The sequence below is a fragment of the Marmota marmota genome, unplaced genomic scaffold (genome assembly GCF_001458135.2).
Source record: "Marmota marmota marmota unplaced genomic scaffold, marMar, whole genome shotgun sequence".
Taxonomy (NCBI): Eukaryota; Metazoa; Chordata; class Mammalia; order Rodentia; family Sciuridae; genus Marmota; species Marmota marmota.
Genome location: NW_026000223.1, coordinates 1794957 through 1817821, shown reverse-complemented (window position 1 = coordinate 1817821; position 22865 = coordinate 1794957). Strand labels below are relative to the sequence as shown.

Here is a 22865-nt window from a genome sequence, read left to right as displayed (position 1 = left end):
TTTTTTCCAGAGTGTCTATACCATTTTATATTCCACCAGCAATGTATGAGTGATCCAGTTTTTCCCCATCAATGCCAGCATTTGGTTTTGTCACTCATCTTTTTTATTTTAGCCATTCTGATGGGCATGTGGGTTTAATTTACATTTCCCTAAAGTCTAACAATTTTAGTATCTTTTAATGTACTTCTTAACCACCTATAAATCCTCTTTGGTGAAATGTTACCTTTTGTGTTTTGCCCATTTTCTAAACATATTTTTAATGGTTTTAGTTTACTCTTGAGTTTGGAAATACTAGTCCTAGGTCAACCATGTGGTTGTAAATATTTTTTCCAAATATGTAGTTTATCTATTCACCCTTTCCAAGGGTCTTTTAGAGGGCATTTTTTTTAAACTTTATGAAACACAATCTATTAGTTTTTCTATACAAGTATTATACTATTCCTTGGACAGCCATAGATCAGGAAGATTTTTTTCTCTTGATTTTTTGTGAAGGTATTTAGAGTATCATATTTTACACTTAAGTCAGTGATCTATTTTGAGTTTGATTTTATATAAGGTGGAAGACTCAGGTAAAGACGTTTTTTGTTTTTGTTTTGCCATTGGAAGTCCACACCATTTATTGGAAATGTAATCTTTTTTTCTGGGCTTCTGTATCTTTGTCAAAAGTCACTTGAGCATGTATTTATTTGGGTCTATTTCTGAGTTCCTGATTTCACGTGGTACAAATGCTCTTTGACTTAATGGTATTATAACCTGATAAACACATTGCAACACAAAAGTGAATTTATACACGTAACCTACCAAACACCACAGCTTAGCAACCAGTGTACTCTAGAACATCAATTATTACCCCTTGTGATCCTTTGGCTGCCAGGGAGCTGCCAATGCTGCCACTGCAATAGCACCCCTAGGGAGGATCATTTAGGATATAGCACTAGCCTGGGAAAAGATCAAATTCAAAATCAAATTAGGGTCTCTACTGAATGGGCATCATTTCTGCACTATGGAACCACCATAAATCAGGGACCACCTATACTGGGTTTGCTTCTGTCTTCATTTTGAGGACACTGTTCCACTACCTTATGACATTTTGAGATGTAGACTGAAAACCTGAGTATTTATATTCCCATGACAGAAAGTCTATTTATGTTTTTCTTTTTCAAAACTTTTAGGGCAAGGGAAGATACTGGGGGTTGAAATTATTTATGCCACTTCTCTGTAAAATTATTATGCACTAGTGAAAAGAACCTTAGGATATTCTCATTAGCTGTGATATTCTAAAATACCATTGGAATATGTCTGGTTGTGGGTCCCTTATTACTCAGTGTTCTCAATATGATTTTTACCCCTTCATACTGAGGACATGTGCATTTTTTTCAACTCTAGAAAATGTCAAGATTATTTTTTCTTCTTTGTCTTTGATTTTTAGAACTCATGTTAAACAAAATTTGGCTTCCTAAATTGATTCTCTTTGTTTCTTTTCTCATATTTTACTTTATTTTCCTTTTCCTTCTGGAAAACATCCTTGAATTTATTTCTTTTTTTGCAAAATTTTGTTAATTATACTTTAACATTCTATTAATTGTTTCTATATTTTGATGTCTCCATTTTCTTTTTTTCCATTTTCATATCAGAAAAATTTTGTTTTAGAGATTATAATTTCTTTAATATCTCTGAGGATATCAATTTGGATATTTTTAAAATATCTCTTTGATAAATCTCTCCTATTTCCTCTAGAATAATGGCTAGCAACCAGTGCTGATTTTGTCCCTCAGGGGATTTGGCAACATCTTTGTCTAAATATTGAGGCATCTTTGTCTCATTTTGTACAGTGTGGCATTGCTTGCTGCTGGCATCTCCTGGATAGAGGCCAAAAATGCTGCTAAACATCCTACAATATACAGAACACCTCTCCATAACAATAAAAAAAAATCTAATCCATAAACTCCATAGTGCAAAGGTTGAGAAATTCTGTCCTAGGCTTGTTTACTTTGATTTTTTATTTTCTATTGCTGGTTTCTGTTGTCCAGTGTATGAATGATTGGGCTGACTGATGCAAGTTGTTGGCAATCTGTCTATTACTTCCCAGACTTTTTCTCCATGATGTGCTTTGCTTTAGGTCTTATACATGAATTCGTAAACCAGCAAGGGTCTCTTCAACTGCCAGAACCAGGGTACAGTGTTAAGCTTGGTTACCAGCCAACATACTAGAAAGTGTAGGCCTCATATGCAAATTATGTAGATTCCTCTGAGAGAGTCTCCTGCTTTACTTCTGTGGGTAAGAGCTCTAGTTACATGCATGGGTGTGGAAACATCTCAACCTGAGCCCTTCTTTAGACTTGTAGTCAACACTTTGATTTCCGTTTTTCAGCTTTGTAAGCCTGCCCTTGCTACACCTGCTGACCTGAATGCACAGACCAACTCCTCCCTGAAGCCTCCTCAGCTTTATCAAAAGCCACTTCTTCCTGTTTTAGCTTTCAGAATAGGTTTCTTATTATGTTCAGAAATACATTCTTTTCTCTGCCTTTACTGCAATTTCAATGAAATTCAGGAAGGAAAAGTAGACACATGTTTAACTCAGTCCATGAACTTGAACTTGAAAACTTTTCTTTTTATTTTTTTTCAAATTAAGACTATGTGGTTAGTAAGTTCTCTTAATAAAGGGTGTACCTACCTACAAACTAATTTTAGAAAAGTGACAGCAATCTATATGGAGGAATAAAATCTTCTAAATACAATCAAGTTAGAATAATGTTATAAAAAGATGCTGAATTTGTATAAGTTGGGAAATGATGATCTTTTCTAGGTCTAGGCTTCTTGTTTAAACTGAGGAATGGTTGAAGATACCCATAGATTTTTTTTTAGCTCTTGTTGTATTATTACAAGTTAAGATAATCATAATAAGGCCTTATACTTCAACTATTAAACATTTCATTTTATTATAATTTTGTGGCATCTTTTTATTGTGGCTAGGCTTTCCCTTTGGAAAGAATATGAAATGGAATAACATGAAATGTTTCACTGTAATAAACCAATACTCTTGAGTCTCTTTGTATAAATACAGAGCTTTAGGGTTTCCTCTTATATTCTACACACATTTTAATGTTTTTCATCAGAAGGAAGTATGAATGTTAGTCTAAAAGGAATTTTTAGCAGTGGGAAAGAGACACAAAATGCAGATAACAGACTTATTAATGATAGGAATATATAAAATGTCCTACCAAAAGATCCTAGGGCATCTAAGAACTTTTTAAACTATCTTTTGATAGATTATTGCTGCTGATTGTTTTCCTTTTTGTTGAGAAAAAAAGATTTGGGAGTTTTATCCACTTACAAGGTGTAAATATTTGAAAAGTAGTTGGCCTGTTTTGCTTTTTAAATAAAAAAATGAAGAAAAAATTTCACTGACCTATACAAGAGAAGACAGTTCAGAATCCTGGGAGTCTCAAAAAGCCCAGCCGACAGTTGTCAGTGTGGTGAAACGCATCGCTGCTCTCAGCAACATGCTGTTGGCTTGACGTTCTTTGCAGTCAACAAAAGAAAAAAAAATTGGAAATGGTGAACTTCCAAACTGTCCTAATTTGGAAAATAAAGAAAGAAGGTTTAACACTGCCTATTATCTTTTCTTCTGCCAAACTTCAACCCCTTCTGTATTGACATAGGGTAAAACTAGTGACTAATACCATCCAGTGCTTCAGGCTATTGTTCACATTCTTAAGCCTTCTACAACAGTATCTAAAAGGCACTTGATTGTGAGTTCCAAAATAATAAAAGAACACTCTTAGTAAGGCTATTGAGGTCAACAGTCTATCTTTTAGCTTGTGTGTGTGCATGTATGCGCATGTAAACATACACATAAATATATATTTCCTAATATTTATATGTGTGTGTGTTCATTATCCTGATATATCTAAATACAAATGATTAAAATAATTTCAGTGGAATGATTTGACAACCTACTTGGGATATATATTCTAACATTTAACAAGTGTGATTATCAGAACATACTTTCTTTATCTAATCTAAATTCCATACACTGCTATTTTATATCTATATCTATTTCTATCCCCAGTATAGTTGAGAGAAAATGGTCAGCATCCTCCCAATAACAATCTTTCACATATTTGACTCCCATCATTAACATGACCCAGAAGCCCTAACGTCTCAGAATTCATATTTTCTAAAACTTAATCATTTTGAAGATTCAACTTAGGACTGCTCCAATTTCTGGGCTACCCTCTTAATTTTGTCTCAAACATCTCTGTCCTTATTGCTAGCACTGCTGGTAGTGATCTTTTCTACATGTATAATTAGAGGGCAAGCCAGAAACTGGGGTAGCTTTCAACTAAGGGTTCAATGATTTCCACTCTACCTAATATTCACACCACCCCTAAATATGTATCCCCAAGTTGGGGAATAAAATCCAAATAATTATAATTGAAAATTTAAATTATCTAATGTATTCATTATATAGGGCTGCATTGTCTCTCCCTCCTGCTCCCCAACATTCCATGAAGACCTGAAACCTTCTAAAATGCTTTACATTAAGTCTGTCTTTGTCTTATCTCCTGTGGATGATTGTCATTAATTTTGTCTCACAAATTGTGGGGCTGTATCATGGGAAAATGGTCTGCTATCTCACTCATCTGGAGGCTTACTTTCAGCCTTCTCTGTAACAGGAGTTACAGATAAAAGTAGCCAACAGGAATCCTCCTAAAATTATATGGAACACACCAAAGAAATCTGTTTGCTGATTAACTTTTCTTTCCTAAGCAGGTCTAAACCCAACAAAATATGGATGTCTCTCCTAAGTAATTTCCATGATAGGAAAAGAGGCAAACTATTGTGCAGAAATCAGTCAGAGAGAATGAAAATCCAAGAGATGGGACTGTGATTCACTAGACCCAGAATATCTCCATGGAATCCACAGCAGAAAGAAAAGCCCACTGAGGTCTGAGTTTTTTGTTTAGGGTGAACAGTCTTCTTCCAACAAGAAGAGCCAAAAGCTTGGTGATAGGTTTCTCATTGCATTGGCTTTCCAGAGCCAAGAACAGTGGCCCAGAGCAGACATGCAAGTCATTGATGATGCCTATTTCACACCAACCACCTATTAGAGTGCTGCTCCCACTCAGAATATATCTGAGGCCTCTCTTTAAAAGATGACTCCAGAGTTAGTTGTGGGATACACATGTAACACACATTCAAAGAATCCAATTAATTTATGGCTGGAGCTGATGTTCTTACTCATTTATGAAGCTCAATTGTCAGTAGCTTCAAATGTTTCTACTGTTTTCTAGAAATCTAATGTTCTATGCATTTCTCATAGTTTCCTTACTCTTCTCAAAAATTGAACTTGAATTTATTTTGTAATCACACAAAAAATTATTTCACATATATTTAAGACATAAATACCTATATTTAATTATGTAAGCAATAAAGCTGGAAGAAAATATAGTAAATTATTGTCAATGATCATCTCTGGAGATTAAATAGTGGGTAGTTATTTACTTCACTCTAAGTTTCTACATTTTCCATACCATTAGTAATGAGAATATTTTTCTTCTGCCACAAAATCAAAACCTTAAAATATTCTTCCACACTATTATTTTTGGTAGTCCCCAAGTGACGCTAAATTAAGGTTGGCACAGCTGTTCAATTAAGTCCAGACTTGGAAAAAAATTTAATATTCTGCCTTCCTGAGGAATATAAATGAATATTTGATATTTACTTTCTCACTAATTATTACTCATCTCCCAAGCCAAAAAAATTACATTTACTAATGAAACTATGTTTATTATTTCAAATAACCAGTCAAGTTTCTAGGTATATCCTCTCCATTGGTATATGCTCCAAGTCCAGCTCAACCAGATGATACTGTGGGTATGACTTTCTACTCTTAACAAATTAGCCCTAATTTATCATCTCAGAAATTCAAGAACACTGAATAATATAAAGGCGTATTGAAAATCTGCTTTGTAGGATCCAGAGCAGAATGGCACACACCTGTTGTTTCAGCTACTCAGGAGACTGAAGCAAGAGAATCACTTGAGCCCAGGAATTTGATGTCAGTTTGGGAACAAAAACTAGGAAATATGTTTGGTAAATTTATTTAATATGTTTCAACTACAAAGCAGAGTGGCATAAGAAAGACTTGAGTTTTCCTGGGACTTGCAAAGGTCAGAGCATGACTACCCAGGTGACTCTGCTGATAGGCATGACTCTGGATGCTGATGATAAAAATGGTCTCCTGCTCCTTATTGGCACTTCTGTCCTTACCTATTCATAATACATATTTGCCAATGTAGGGTGAACCTGTGGGCATCATCTTTTCTCTCAAAATGAATATGGATGTTTAATTGAATAAACCAAATTCTCAGCAGGAATTTATTAAGTCAACTCTCTTTATAACAAAAAAAATCGCTTAAAATTTGGCTGTGAGGATTTTTTATTATGCAGTGGTTCTGAAGGTTTTTCACACCATGATCTCCTCTGTATCTAAATCTATTTTATAAACAATGGGATCTTATGTCCTTACATTCCATATTCTTTTTTTACTATCATATTCTTCAGAATCCATTCAATTACTGCATTGTTCTTCCCACAACTCTACCTTCTGAGATACCTAAAAATATTTAGAAGCCAATTATCTTAAATTCATTTGTTTAGAATGGATAACTTCATAGCATGTGATGTCCATTTCTGACTTGATACTTAGTTGGAGCTTATCAAAATCACACTGTGCTGCAAGAATCTGCATCTATTGGTTGCATTAAATTCAGTTGCTGACAACATATTTTAGAAAGAAAGACATAATTTCTTTTTATTTGTTCCTTATTTACTTGGAGATTAGATCACCAAAAAACTCCATATCCTCCAAGCTTTGGTAAATAAGGTGGTAAAGTGGCACACTTCACAAAGGTATAGTTATTCTAAAATTACTTCATAAAAGCCCCCTTTCTCATTTATACTCTATTTCCATCCTTTTAGCAATTCCTGCTACAGTCCTCAGTCTTGTCTTCTTTTTGGTTCTCTTCAATGGTATCATTGACTTCCTAAGACAATGGAAGAAAAAAATGTCAACTGCATTATCCCAAATACACACAAAACTGAGTAAATGTAATGGCCAATCTATGCATTCCATGAGAAATGATAAAGAATTAAATAAGTAAGTCATAAATTGGGAAAATATAAAATAAATACATGACTACCCCCATATGCTAGGTGCTTCAGATGAGCTTAAGGTGTTCTTGATATTTTCAGGTATACTTCACAGATAACTAACTTAATGCAATTAGGACAGGAAGTATAGGCAGAAAGAAGGGAGTGATCACTGGCTTGGAGGTGGGAAAACAGGAAAGCGCATTAAGGTGTCGTGGGAACCAAAGCTCAGGCAGAGCCCTGGCTCTGGGTCAGGCTGCAGTGGCACACATAAGCTTCCCTCTGGGAGCTGCTTTCTCTATCAGAGATTAGGGATGATTGTTGGCTCTTTGGTTAGAACACTTCAAGAACTATAACTACCACATTTATTCCTAAAGAGAGTTTTCACAATTTCTTTGACTTGTAGCTTACTTTATGTATTACTCCCTTAAAGGCCCAAAAGGTATCAAAATACTGAAGTTTATTTTGCACAAGATCTCAAAAGAAATAATTGCTAGGGCCAAATGGGCTGCCCTTGAAATTTGCAGGAAAGCATTCCTCATATTTCAAAGAAACAAAAACCAAGATGATATATTATTACTATGTGAATGTAAAAATCTGTCAGGTATCAATAGGAAAAAGGAGTCTTTTAATTCTCAAAATCTAAGTAATAACTAAGAAATCACTTACTGATCAACTGGTAAATGACAAACTGAGGACCTCTCTCTCAAGGGACCATAAGCTAACAAGAGAGACAGGCATAGAGACAAATTAAATACACACCCAACAAAGATGCCAAGAAATACTGAATCACAAATTCTACAGAGTCCCTATAGTCAAAAATAAATTGTAAGGCATTTAAATACAAGTTTAAATTGTAAAGCATTCCTGTAATGAATAGAATTTCTTTATATCAAAGAATTTATGTCATGGAAAATGGGAATTTCAAAACAACAGAGATGTTAAGTAACGTTTACAATACCCTCTGACCTACTGAACAGCAGGATATAAGAATATTTCATTTCATATTAACCTACTTTCCTCACTGCCTACTGAAAGAAAAAGTAGAAATTATTGCACAAGTTCTTAATGAATAAAATTACTTAATTGGGCTCCTCTGCTTTTTCTTCAGATAAAAGGATGACCTCTAAAAACAGTCACACTTCCCCAGAGAAATTTATCATCTGGATTTATCAAACATTACATGCATAATCGTTAAGTATTCTCCCAGTACTCAGAACCTGGAACAGAAACCTAGAAGTGTTTTGAATGAATGAATTAGCATTAAAAATAAGTCAGTGAATTTTCTAAGTTGATACATGTTTGTGGACTCCACTCACCGCCCATCCTTCCACCAGCATGATCTTTGTGACTTCATATCTTAGATTAGTTCAAAATGGCTAAGTATATTCATGTATTTTCAAAGATAGTATTATTAATACTATCAAGCAGAAATACTCCTTTGAGTCATTTAAGTCTTTTGTGTCACTGGGCAATTAGGATGTGCTACCATTGTAAAGTAATAAAGAAGAAACTCTTGAGAATGATTGTGAGTCCTTAGAATGACAACAATAAAGATGAATCATACATAACTGAAGAGATTGTATTCTATGTGATTATTTAAATATTTGGCATTTTTTACTTTTATATAACTTTGTGGAGCAGGTTGAGTAGCAAAATAGCATAGTTAATTTATAATGGTCCGCTTTATTGAAGGGTGAGAAAGAATAAAGGGATTTCACATTGAAACCCATATGCACTGGATGCTTTTAATATCATCACAAAAAAAATCTGTGAGGTAATGATGTTAGACCCAGTTTTTTGCTTGCAGAAATAAAGAGTCAGTAGTATTTGTAAGCTAACATCACAGAGCAGAAGTATAATTTTAATCAATAGCTGGGTTCTTCCAAAAGAATATGTGTTCTACCCATATTTTTTCCCACATAGACTATTCCACCCTTCTTACAGAAGACCCCCAAAGGCTAATATAGTGACTTCAGACCTTAGACTAGTTCAACATGTATGTATTCCAGTATATACCATAAACTTTGTGGCAGCAGAATCTCAGCCTCTGCCTGTATATATAACAATGACAAGCACATGAGATATTCAATAAATACTTACATAGTGGCTATACTGGGCTTTTAAAATGTTCTCTCCCTCTTCCAGATCTGACCCTGGCTCAAACTTTAAACAACCCAGGAACTAGCTGGGTCATCTGGATGAAAAAAACGTTGAGATGCATTAAATTAAGAAAATTTACTTCTGTGTCACAGTACTCTAACACCATAGAAAGCCCCATCATATATACACACCTGAAATTAGCAAGGACGTTGTTATCTAAGAAGTGAGCAGATTCTGTTCTAGTAGGCTAGTTTTCCCTCTTCCCTGAGTATAATGGGCTTCAAAATGACAGGAAAAATAACCTTAGAATTACACTATAATAATACTATAATACTATAAAAATTAATACTATAAAATCTATTAGCCACCACTTACATCCAAAGAGTTTATCCCCTCTACCCAACACTGCCACTGGAAGCTGACTATGTTAAACAGACCCTTTTAATGTTCCCCAGTTATCCCTGTATTCTCAGAGTTATGCCTTTGGGGAAAACCCTGCCTGTGAGTAGGGCTAGGATCTGTAACTTGATTCTCACCAATGGAATACAATAATACTGATGTTAATTGAGTGATTGTCTTCCATAAGATTTCAATGTCTGTCCTGCTTACAGACTGTCTCCCTTAGTGGATACACTGAAGCAAGTGGCCATATTGGAGAGGTTCCCAGGGCCTACAGACAGCAAATAGTAAGAACTGAGGTCCAAAGTCCAACAGTCTCAGGGAAGGACATTCTGACAAGACCCCATTGGGCACGAAGCAGATTCTTCCACAGTCTAACTTACAGATTAGACTGTAGCCCTTGTCATGCCTTGACTGCAGCCTTTCAGAGATCCCAGCTAAACCCTGACCCAAGACACTGTGAGATGACACATGTGCCACTAAGTTTGTGGTAATACTACTGCACAATGACACAGAAGTAATGCATTGCCCATAATTCTAATTGTGTTAGAAGGTATAGTGAGACCCCACAGAGGACCACCTTCTATATCAGATCTTCTCAGCTGTATCAAACACAAATCCTCATTTTATTACTATGTCTTGTTAGTGCCCTTTTAACTATTATAAGTTATACCAAGTTATATATCATCTATGGATTAAAATTTATGGGAAATACAACCTATCTATATACATAATTTAAAAATCAACATAATATCTGAGGTCAATAAGTTTAATAATAAAAGAGATAAAATAATATTCATAACAAGTAAAAGTATATGCTTTTCAATATAAAAACCATTTCAAAACCATATTAAAGGACATATCAAAGTATCCAGATGCTTGAACCCACAATTAGAGTCATGGAAATGCACCAGCACAGCTTGCATGCACAATGAATGTCTGTTTTGTATTCTTAACTTAAATGCCACAAACAGTGCTGCCTTTGGGCATGTCATTTTCTCAAATGCTGAGCATCTCTTGGAGAAGTTCTTAGCAAACTAAAGCAAAACACTGTCAATTCACATGAGTTGTCTTCCTGGAAAATTCAGAGTATACTAGAACTGTGGAAAACACACTTTGTGCTTATAAGTAAAATGAAATTAAATCTGAACTCAGACAATTATAAACATGTTTCACACTTACATACAAATCCGATGAGTCATTCAAATATTTTATGAGAAGCAGTATGATTCTTTTTTGAGCAAGATTGTCAAGTGCATTGGCAAGGCATCTGGCATCCCTGCCTGTTGCCAATCACTGTGGCAATAAAATGAAATTCTGAAATATGTACAAAACCACTGCTGTAATTGGATGTCTACTCCTAATCAAAGATTTGGTATAAAATACATGACCAAGTCATATGGCAGAAAATAAACCTCAAGTGTAAACTTCTATAATGCTTTACAGTAGTAAAATTTTGTAGCAAGTACAATATAATGGATATAGAAATTGTATGTGTATATGGAGAAAGAGAGAGAGAGAGAGAGAGAGAGAGAGAACACAAAAGAAGAAGCCTGGTATGGCATTCTAATTTACACAGAATAGAAAACATAAAAAAACATTGCACATACACTATTGAAATAGATGGCTTTTAAAGTCCTTCCTATCCCTGAGATATATATATCTCTGAATCCTGTACCAAGTCATAAATATGACAGAAAATACATTGCTTATTATAACACTAAACAATCAATAAAAATTTTTTTGCTGGTATCTTTGAAGTTTAAATGGCTTAAAAAAGATTTAACTTGCTTAGATCTATTAAAAGGCCATAATTTTTAATGGATGCCTTCTCTTTTCCACAAAAAATATTTTTATATTAAGCAAGTAATTAAATATAATGGTGCATCTTTAAAGCTATACTCTTACTGGTGTTCTTGTCACCAACAATCATTCGGAGATCTAAGCTTCATTTTTTTATGGGATTCGGAGAGTCAGCTATTATGTCCTTTTTACTCTTTCCTTCTCCTGACCATTTTAAATTACAAGAGCATCAATGTGTGGAAAAGGAGTGGAAAATGAGCAGTGTCAGACCATGAAAGTATGCCTAGACTTCTATTTTATAATGGATGCCCATGGCCGTTGTCTTTATGTATGTATGTTTAACCAAATGTCAGAACTACTTTCCTTTCCAACTCTGGCTAGTTCTATGGTAATTGTCCAGCAGGATAAACTTGGTGCCCTTCTTTAAAATGCCAACAGAAGTAAATTATGGGGGGAGATAATGCTGATTGCAAAACTTCTGTTTTTATAATTAAATCAACCCAATGAGTGATATTTACAAGATAAAAAAAATTCCTAACTCTTAAATACTTTTTTAATTACCTCAAGCCAACAGTTCTGCTGTGAATTTAATCCATACCTAAGACAATTATGGCACCATTTACATTTATTCTCCCATTTACTCATTTATCTCCATTTTAACCATCAAATTTCAACTCGGGACTACAAGTAAAATATTGACTATTCTAAATGGAAAAATCAAAGAGGCTCAAACACATAAAAAAAAACATTTAATTAGTATATTTTGCTTGTTTCTAAGGTCAGCAGAAAGCTTTGGAATAGGTTTTCAGCCGCAAACCAATATTAGTTACCCTCATTGAATGTTTATAATATCTAATGTACTAATTATAATTAGTGCCTTCATATTTTTAGATGGGAAAACTGAGGTTCAGCAATACTGAATAAACTTAACAAGTAGTGGTAAGTTCCTAACCCATGCCCATTCCACTATAAACTCTTTGCTCTTAAGCAATAGGTATAAATTGTTGAAAAATCTTAAAATTGCTCATATGAACAAAGTGATTTTCAATTGGCTCTACCTCTAGATGGCCTCTGGGATCAATTCTTCTTTTCCCCAAGGTTTAATTTTGGTTGACTTTGTTTACAAAGACAGAGTAACCAGAAAGTCTACCCCTTCCTCTAGCAGGCCTGAATCTGACCACAACTATTAGGGTTTAGTATGAGGTGTCCCCCAAAAGCGCAAGTGTGAGACAAGAATGTTCAGAGGTAAAATTAATAGATTATGAGAGTTAAAAACTAATCAGTGAATTAACTGGGTGGTCACTATAAGCAAGTAGGGTGTGGCTGGAGAAAGTAGGTCACTAGGGGCTTGCCTTTGGGTTTATATTTTGTCCCTGGTTATTGGAACTCTCTCTCAGATTCCTGTTTAGTAAGTCCTGAGCTGCTTTCCTCCTCTAAAACATACTTCTGCCTTTCTCCAGATGTTCTGCCTCACCTAGGGCCCATTGCAATGGAGTCTACTGACCTTGAACTAAGCCTCTGAAACTGTGAGCCAAAATAAACTTTTCCTCCTCTAAATTGTTCTCCTTGGGTGTTGGTCACAGTGATGCAAAACTGACAAAAACACCAACTATCACTAGTGACAGACATCCAAAACACAAACCTAGGTCTCTAACAATAGCTGAACAACCATCTGTTTCTCCTGGAAGCCCAGAAATTTCTTCTAAGAAAATTGTATTGAAAAAGACATACTTATCTCCAGTTCCTCCCTGGGAATTTCCTTGTAGATATGAGTTACTTGCCCTCAGATTAAAATGTAGAGAAAGAAAGAAGAACTGAAACAAAGGAAGGACAGGGATTACTCTCCAAATATCTCAGAAAGGATCAGAAATTTCCACAGAAACAAATCCAAAAATCAGTTCATACCAACATCTGGTTTGGGTCTAAATCTCGCCCTGCAGGTGCCCCATGCTGGCAACATGATCATGGAGCAGGCAGGAGGAAAAGAGAACCCTCAGGCATCATTACCACTTCACTTCACACTGGCCTCAGGAAGACCTGTTTTTCACCTTGTTTAGCCTTCAATAATTCATCAAGAAGAGTCCTTTTCAGTTCCTAAGTTATAAAGTACAAGCCAACAGCCTGGATCTTTTACAGGTATTCATTGTGGTCTAAGAGAAATTCATTATGAAGGGACCTCTCTTCATAGAGGAGGACATATTATTTCTTTATTAATTGCTGTCTCTTCCCAATCTGGAGAAAGACAACAGTTTTCCTAAGAAGAAAATTTGAAAGAACCTAATTCTTAAAATACAGTTGCCCAGGCTGAGGCAGACAGACTCCATGCCTTCTGGCTCCAGACTTGTTTTTATAAATTCCATCACTTAAAGAATGGTGGAGAATGGGCACAAGGGTGTCCCAAGAGCTCTAATCCCAGACACTGGAGGTCTCCCTATGCATAGCCTCTCCGGAAAGTAGACTATAGATCCCAATTCCATTTACTCTTCAAGGATATCATGTAGGTGTCTAATGGCCAATCTGTTTTCCTGGAGAAGGGTGCTAGCAACCATGAAAATAGTAACTAGAACTCTGCAATACCCTGTCACTTTTATGTGAGCCAATTTTTGGCTGTTATTCGCTTGGTATTGATCTAAAAGGGCAGTGCTGATTTGAAATAAACAGAAAAAAGTCTAAAAAGACCTATATCTCAGAATGGCATCTGATTCATCACAAAGGATTTCCCTTTTTGTTCCCCAATGAGTCACCTGGGAGTGACTTAAGTAAAATCAATGAGAAGACATTTTTGCTATAAAACACTATTACTCAAGTCTTCTTATTTCTCAAAAGTCAAGAGATGCAGATAAAAACACTGATTCACCCATTCCTTTAAATTTTAGCATTAACATAAAGAGAGAACATGCCAATTGACTCATTTATCACATGTATTTCTTAAACAAATATCATGCTAGTTAAATCCTGGACTAGACTCTAAGGACATATTTGCTCACCTGGATTTGTAGAAATACAAAACATGGGAAGCTGTGTGCTTCTTTCATAAAATGAAAACTGTGCCAGAAACACAGGCATGATTCAATTAAACTAGATGACCAGCCAAGGGCTCTTTCAGCTTCCTCATGCAATGAAAACAGCCTTGCATATTTATCAAAGACTCCAGTAGGAAATCACATTTTAATTGATGGATCAAGGAGTATTGGAACAAGCAAAATTACAAGCAAAGAGCTGTGCTTTAACAAGCAAGCATGCTTTTATTAAAGGAATATGATTTAAAAATTGAAATGAGTATTTTAACAAATATAGACTATGATATCGTTTCAAACATCAGTAATATTCTGCCACTTCGGGCATGTTTGAAAACACACAAACCCCTCAGCACACTAGACTAATTTCCTCATCAACAATTCACAAACATCTTACTGTTCTGTCTCCCTGCTTCTCAGCCAAGTAGTGAGAAGCATGTAAGAGGACATGCTGGTCTTTTGTGGGTATTCAGACCCATTTTTTCCAAGGAACTATAAGCATTCTAGAGGTTCTACTCAGTTTTTCTTCCCATGAAATTCCCTCCAATGCCCCTACTCCTGTTTTTAATCCCCATTTTCATTACCTCCATGACTTGCAAAACTGTAAATCCCACCTCAACCTCTATCTTACAGGTATCTCTCCTATGCCTGATTCTACTCCTATAGCTCCCAAAACTTCCTTTCTGCCTCTAATTCAAATATTTATACTGTATAATTGAGGTGAGCCAGAGCTGCACCATTTACTATGTAATAATTTTCTGATTCCAAAAATCAAAATACTAATAATAATTTTTAAAGTTTATTATGACTTGATCAGTTTCTAGAAATTCAAAATTATGCTTAAGTCTTTATATAAAGCCAAATATGTCTTTGCCTGAGGATAGAAAAAACTCAAAGACCATCTTTTGATTTATAGACTAATGAATGGCCTTGCTGAAACAGTTCTTTATTTTTTGGTGCTAGGGACACTTGGACTATTTGAAAATGCACAACCAATGAGAAGTACTAACTTTGTTTCTTATTACCCGGTGTTTATGGAGCATGGTTTTCAAAATGCTTTGATATTAATTAGCTGCTACCAGGATAAACTCACATTTCCGTTTCAATGTTTTACCTTACATTACACCAAAAGCCTGAAAAGATTGAGCTTGTCCACTATGCATTCCCAATTACCCTCAGCCTGCATCTTATTGGTTGATTTTTCAAGTGCAGATAAAAACTTGGTTTATGAAGAGAACACTTGTGCCTTTCTACTTCATGTATCACTATTTCTCACCAAATAGAAAATATTTTGCCTAAGAAACGATTACTATAAGCTATTTCAAAATAACTCTTGGGCAATATTGAAAACTTACAGAGGTCACCAGGAAAACGACTAAAATATATACAAAAAAATTTCTTATTTATTCTGGACCTAATTTTGAAGCAGGACTACTGTACAGCAGTTATTGCCAGAATTCCAGAGGGTACTAAGTCTACTGAATGTTTTCAATGTAGTTGGAATAAGAAAGAGGGTATTTCAGTATTGAGCCATTGGGGTAAAAGGACAAAGTAGAAAGGTTGTGGGAAAGGGTCCTCTTTTAAATAGGAAAATGCATAACAAACTTTGTGAATTAATTCCCCATTCATTTAGTTCCTGGTGATAGAAATCAAAAGACATGTAATTAAAAAGTTCATTCCCCATCACCATGGATCTAAGAATCTCTTGAAGTGTAAGCACTTGGAGCTAGTGAATGAGCATCTACAGTATTGGACATTGTGACCATGCATATGGGCTTTTAAGATGATTCAATCATGAGGTGGAGGGAGAGAGATCTGTTCCGCTCCCCAGGGTCCTAAAGGTCAATGATTAACATTGGCTGGGCAAGACTGCCCTGGATATTGCTATGCAAACAGGGCCAAAGTGAAATAAAGCAGCATTATCCTCTGAATTCACATATCTTCCCCTCTCTGATGTCAAACTACTCACAGTAAAAGTGACTCATTTTTCAGAGGAAAAACCACTAATCACTATTTATCCTGAGCTAACAGAATTACATAGTAAGTTGATTTTGATATTTTTTAAAAAGTATTTTGAGGGGCTGGGATTGGGGCTCAGCGGTAGAGTGCTCGCCTAGAATGGGTGCAACCTGGGTTGGATTCTCAGCACCACATAAAAATAAAGGCATTGTGTTGTGTCCATCTACAAAAAAGATATTCTCTCTCTCTCTCTCTCTCTTTTAAAAAAAAGTATTTTGAAGGAGAAATTGGATTTGTGTGGAAAGGGGAAAAAGTTGTTATAATATACAGTTGAGATTATAAAAGTCATAATAAGAAGAATTTTGAGGTTTTGGTGGGCATTTTAGTTTGTTTTGATTTTTAAATAAGAACCGCTATTTTTGAATGAAAATTTCAGGATCAGAAAAAGCAAAATGTTGACAATCTAGAGCTGACTCTGAACACCTTTCTTGCCTTCTTGGGAGGGTCCCTGTCTGGTGTGGTGTTGAGTGGCCTTCTCTTCAGCAATGAGAATCCAGGGAACCAGGAAGCACTGAGCAAACTTCAATGCTGTGGAAATGGCTGACCTTGCAGGGGGTGTCTCATGGGCAAGCTGGACTATGGCAGGGCACCGGATTTTATAAAATCCTTCTCAACGACTCTGAAAGCATGAGAAACTGAGTACCAGAGCTGGGTTGAGTCTAAGCCCTTTGATATCTGTCACACCACAGAACCTCCCCCAAAATGCATATGTGTGCCTTTCTTTATAGAAGGAGAATAAGAACATGGAGCTAAGAGCACAGGAAGACAGAAGGAAAACCTGCAGTTACTCACAAGCACTCCTTCCTTGAGTCTTTCTCAAAGTATCATTTTATCACAGAGAACGGTTGACTTTAATTCTAAACTCCTGTCAGCACTGAGCATCACGCAGGGCATACATTTGAACCAGTGAGTTGGGTGTAGTTTCTGTAGTAACAGTTGAGTAGTCCTTTGTACACAAAGTGCATTCAGAAATCTTAGTCAAACAATGCCAATAACCCAGAAGGAGGTTTTTCCACAAACCACTAACTTTACCAACAACAAAAAATTCTAACTCTCATATCTTAATTTTCAAATGGCTTTGAGGAATGTCCTTTAGGAAAAGAAGCAAAAGAAAAGGAATAGCTGGAACAAACAGGATTGATTTTATCTGGGGTTCATTTTTCATAAAAGTATGTCCCCAATTATAAAAACTCTATAATCCCAAAGCACTTATAAAATGGTGAAAATCAGAGAAAAACCTGGTATTTCTCCACTCATTACACAAAATAAGCCTCTTATTTTCCTTTAAGAATATATATCTCATCAAATTTATTTTTAGTACTTTTTCTTCTAAGTTTTTATCTCAAATATTCTTAAACTCTTCAAGAATTTATATAAAAGCATTCTATTTTTATCTTCCTATTTTTGTATTTTATTGGGCCATCTATGTTATCAAGCCTATCTCATAATTGTGTTCCTTACTTTCTGATTACTTTAACCTGCCCCTGAATATAATTAGACTCCATTCACTATCTGACAAAACTCCATTTTTTAAAAAAAAATTTCACCAGGATTGCCAACCCTTTTGTCATATTATCTTTGCTTGGCAAAGTCCTGTAAACATGTTTTTGTTGTTGTTGTTTGATTTTTGTTTGTTGTTGTTCTTAAAACTGAGGAAAGACCAGTAACCACAAATATCATGTCTTGCCTTTTATTTTTTTTTCCAGAAACTTAAGAAAGAAAAAAATCTGTCTTTCCCTTTCCTCAACTCCATGCAAGGATGCTAAATTACTTTGCCACCCCATTTTTTCTTACATCAACTCTGGTTATTTCTATGGATCGTATTATGGCTTATTAAGAGATACCTATACATTTATCATACTTTGGAGATTCTATAATATGAATCCAATGAGGTCAAGCTAACAAGCACTTTGCTCTTTAAGCCACACTTTTCCAAAGGATGCACATATTGAAAGGTATTTCAATTTCAATGTTGCCCTGATGGGATTTGGTACTACTCTGTAGAAATTCAAAGAATTCTTTCATTTAGTGAATGCTTTGGCTTTTAAATTGATATTTAAAACTTGGGGGGCAATCACAGGTGTTTCCAGTAGTACTCTCCTCTGAACCTAAACTAAAGTACCAATTTCACAAAGAGCAGAAATAATCCCCGAAAAAGACATCAAGACAAGAGCTAAAGGTGGACCAGTACTTTCTTTGGAAAGAGACTATGCAATAGGCAAAACAATGACTTTCCTCAGCCCTGTGGTTGTTTAGAGTGAAGTCCTAATTTGAAAAAAAAGTGAGAACTTATGTCAACATATGCTTCCCTCCTACCAGCCAGTGCACAGAGAGGCATGCCATGGGGAATGTGAGTCCATCCCAGAGGCAACTTTGAACCTAGAAATGGGTCTCTATGTGTCTTCAAGATAAACCCACAGCTTATGTGTGGCCACCATCTGCAAAAGTACAAAGTCTATCCAGAGTCTAAATAGAAACCACAGTCTCCAGAGACTAATTGGAGGGGGTTTGTCTTGGATTGAATTGGATTGTATTGCATTGCATTTGGGTGGAGAAAGACACCTGTGCCTGGCAGAAATGGATTATAGTGACAAATGCATACTTTATACAAAGCTGAAGCTAAAGGATAAGGTCAAGTGTGTAAGACAGACCCCCAAATTAATGGGATATTGTCCTCCATTCCAGGCTTATTGAAGATGTATGCTCACTTTAAGCCAATTTAAATTGATAACTGCTTCACCAAAATTACATTTAATTATTTTTAAAAGTTGAGTTAGTTTACTTAAAGAAGTTTCTGTAACCTTCTGTAGAGACCCCAAAATATCTACTAAATGATACTTTCAGGGTTGACATTTTGTATAATACACATACATCACAGTCCAGTGCATGGAATAATCCAGACCTGAGTCAATTCTTGGCTTTAGTATAATCAGCAGTGTGACTAAAATGATACTTCTAAATATTGGTAACCTTATTATATAAAATGTCAATGATAATGCCATGGAATTATAGTGAGAATTCAGAGAGGTAACAGTTTAGAGTATAAGTTATTAAAACTTAGCTGGTAATGATAGGGAAAGAGCTGTGGCTTCAGAAGTATCAAGAAGAGTCAACATATTTGAAAGAACAAAAAGGGAAAAAAACATGATGGAGTACTATACAGGTTAGATAAAGGCTGACCTGATTATACACTTGTGCAAGGCAATAAGACAATCTTATGCAGGTATTCAGTATGGCATAGATCCACTGAAGTTAGGAAAACATAAGTGAATTACTGTCCAGTCAAGGGTGGGTTTTCTTGCCTCACCTGGTCATATGCAAGACTGATCAGTTTTGGGAAAAATACATATTTAATATGGCTGCACTTCCATTATGCCTTTACTTAAGGACATTTCACTGAGGTGTTGACTTCATGACTCTTCATTGACCTTTGATATAAAACCAAGTGTCCTAGTAATTTGTGGGTCCTAATCTCAGATTTTCTATCACCAATCTCAAAGAGTGCACCTGAAAATTCTCTCTGATATTGTGTGTGTGTTTGTGTGTCTCTCTGTGTGTGTATCTATTTCTAGGATGGTAGTTTATAACAACCCACGTCCATAAAAAAGATAGTTGACTAACACAATGTATTAACCACTTCTACACCACCATCTTGGTTTTGAAAAATTGAGACCATAACCAAAATAATCACTCCAGGAAATAATTTTAATCAGTTATATTTAGAAAGTTCAGGAGAAGTTGGTATAATACCGTTCACACAATGATCTTTTATAAGACATCTGCAGTGAGATATGCACTTTAATATATGGAATATGGCTATCAAGTACAAATATTGATTTCCTAAATGTCTAGCTTCCCTAATGTCTTAGATTAGAATTTAAAATGCGGTATTTCACTCTGCGTAGTCAAAGACAATTCCAAAGTCAAGAATTAAACATCACAGTCATTTCCCAAAGGAAATGAAACCAGTAAAATTTGCCAATTTCAGCATCTAATTTATAAAGAATCTGCCATTCTAACATTTGGTTATACCTGAGCATTTCATTCCAAATTCAGGGATCTGAGTTGCTGCCCTCAAAATTTTCCAAAACAGTACAAAGGAATCATATACTAGGGCCCGCATTGTATCCTCTGGATTTATGTGACATAAGTATAAACATGCAAATTAAACCACTCATGACAGACACAGAAATCATCACCATGATTGAAACTACAGTGGCATAAAATCTTTCAGAGGATTTCAGAAGGACAAATTGTTATTTTGGAGAAAAAAGGGAAAACAATTTTGAAATGTACAAATCAAGGAAGTTACTTGTCAAGTGAAACCCTTAAATTAAATTAATAATAAGAATAAAGCGAGTACATTCAAGCATCTAACCGCATTGTTCACACACTCCTGTCACCTTTTTCCAAGGTTAATAGAGAAGAGGCACAAGTGCTTGCGTGTATATTTTCCATTTTGTGGCTTACCACGTTCAGAAAGAAGGCAATCTTCCCCCACTAGGCAGTTCTGAGTTGAATAAAAAGAAACAAAGCAGGAAACATCTTTTTTTTTATTAAGTGATGGTGTTCTCTGTACAGGTTTCCAATATAGAAGAAAAAAGGAGAGGTAAAAAGCTAGGACAATTCACATAACATCGGGACTGAATTTTAAATGTCAGCTTAGCCAAACAAGTTGAAACCAGACATCTAAAACTTGACATCCTAAAATTGTTATTCACTTAAAAGAAATTCTAAAAATCACTGTGTGATTGAATGACTGCTTTTCTAAGTTCCAGGAAGAATAGTGCCCTCCTAAAATACAATATCTAGACAATTCAATAACTAAAAGTGAAACATGAAAATTCACTTATCCTACACTTTAAAATTCACTTTATTTTTTAACTGAGAAATGGAATTGGCTAACATTGTAAGAGCTATTTTCCCATGCATGCACAGAATGCTACAATTTATGAAGTTTTGCTCCCATCTAGAGATAATAGCAACACCAGCTCTTTAGATTTTACAGAAAACAAGAACTATAGTGACATCATAGAAGAAAATAGACTATGCCCAAAGAATAGAGAAACTCTTTAATAAACTTGTGTTTGTAGCATATAGTAGGAAAATTTTCAACTTCCATCTTAATATGGGGAAATATATACCATTGGGGCTTCTAATTATTCCTTATTCTCTGCTTCATTTTCCTTGCCCAAAATATACCAATGAAAGCCAATAAACTGATCCTACCCCTGTGAAACCAAAAAGTATTTAGTAGTGAAAAAGACCCTGAAAGGCCTATTTTCTGGTTCTGGCCCTGCTATTCACTTGCTGGACAACATTAAACAATAATTTCTCCTTCTGTTCAACTCAAGTCACATTGAGTCTGCAGGATTCCTACAGGTGGGCTATGCTTTGCCTCAATGTCTTCCCATCTGCCTACCAGAAACATGAAGAAGGCTGTGGGACAGCAGTGTGGATGGAAACCCTGAGTTACCGTGAAGTATAGTCACCTACAGCAGCAATTGGATGATCCCAAAGAGCCCAAGAGGATGGTGATTTCACTTAGAGAAGAAACAGTCAACAGGCATCTCCTTCTGATGAGCTCGGTGACTGGTGAGTCTGGCTCCATCACTGTGATGTGATGGAGTAAGATCCCAGGTCATTGTAAGTGAATTTCCTTTTCTAAGATATGTATCTTGCTAACGATATTACTATTCAGCTAAGCCTCTGAACAAGTAGTTATTCCTGTTTTGGTGTAGGTGGTAAATCCTCTGTATCCCAAAGGTGCACATGAGCTGCATCTTGCCCATGGTGGGTTTCTAAGGAGGCTCCAATTAGTGCTGCTGAACAGCACTTGCTTCACTTCAGATCAGCCTGGGAAGGTGATGTTACATCTTCCCTCCAAGAGGCCAATTCCTCTGGTGCTCCAGTCATTGGTGTTAAGGGTCAACAGTGGCCTCAACTGCTCTGTCATTCACAGAACTTCTAGAGTCTTTTTATGCTCTCTATAACAATGTCATCTGACTACCTGATGTTCAGACCTTCCATGAAGTATGTAATGGGCTACTTAAGGCCAGCAATGGTGCTCAAAGAGATTGGGATATCGCAAAACCGAAAACTCTCCAGTCACAGAAAATGGAATATTCATTAGCCTCTGCCCTCTTTTTTGGGGAAATGGGAAGCTTAAAGCAGTGCACACAGGAAGTTCATGTAGAACAAGGCCTTTCTTGATAAGGAGCAATGTTAATAGCATTAGCAAGAAAATAAGACAAATATGTCTAGTGTTCTCTCCAAGAGACCAAAATCTCTTGTAGGCACTATAAGAAATTCTTCCCAGTTGCCTCATTCACTCTGCTGCTCAATCTGCAGATCTACCAATCTCTT

At 35.7% G+C, this 22865-nt stretch overlaps 1 protein-coding gene and 1 long non-coding RNA gene across 7 annotated transcripts in view; both read right to left on the bottom strand.

The window, feature by feature from the left end:
• LOC125613196 overlaps positions 1 to 12761 on the bottom strand; it is a 150562-nt gene extending 137801 nt beyond the window's left edge. The window contains exon 1 of the long non-coding RNA XR_007343687.1: positions 3410 to 12761. This is a non-coding gene — a long non-coding RNA (uncharacterized LOC125613196). The remainder of the gene's footprint in view (positions 1 to 3409) is intronic.
• Positions 1 to 22865, bottom strand: part of Nrg1 (neuregulin 1) — a 990069-nt gene that overhangs the window by 771182 nt on the left and 196022 nt on the right. The window lies entirely within an intron of this gene.